This window comes from Penaeus monodon, chromosome 24 (genome assembly GCF_015228065.2).
Source record: "Penaeus monodon isolate SGIC_2016 chromosome 24, NSTDA_Pmon_1, whole genome shotgun sequence".
NCBI lineage: Eukaryota > Metazoa > Arthropoda > Malacostraca > Decapoda > Penaeidae > Penaeus > Penaeus monodon.
The window spans coordinates 3,127,914-3,128,157 of record NC_051409.1 but is presented as its reverse complement, the minus strand read 5'-3'; the positions used below and the strand labels follow the sequence as shown (position 1 = coordinate 3,128,157).

General features: G+C 28.7%; 1 protein-coding gene across 1 annotated transcript in view; it reads right to left on the bottom strand.

Moving 5' to 3' along the window:
- LOC119588979 overlaps nt 1–244 on the bottom strand; it is a gene marked incomplete at its 5' end in the record, with an annotated part of 2,760 nt that overhangs the window by 1,916 nt on the left and 600 nt on the right.

Genomic DNA, 244 nt, shown 5'->3' with positions numbered 1-244 from the left:
TTTTGTTTTTGTATTTAGAGATTAACAATCATTTTTTTTTTCTTCAGAAAATTAATTTCTATTATTAGAACTGATTGTATAACTAAGAGGGGGAAATGCTAGTGAGGTGATGATCATAATAATACCAGTATTATGATACAAAAGATAAAGTTGATAATGTTCTCAGGTTATCGGTATTTACTTTCCAATATCCATGTTATGTGTGTATACGAACTGAACATACATTTTTTTATCTGCGCACGGC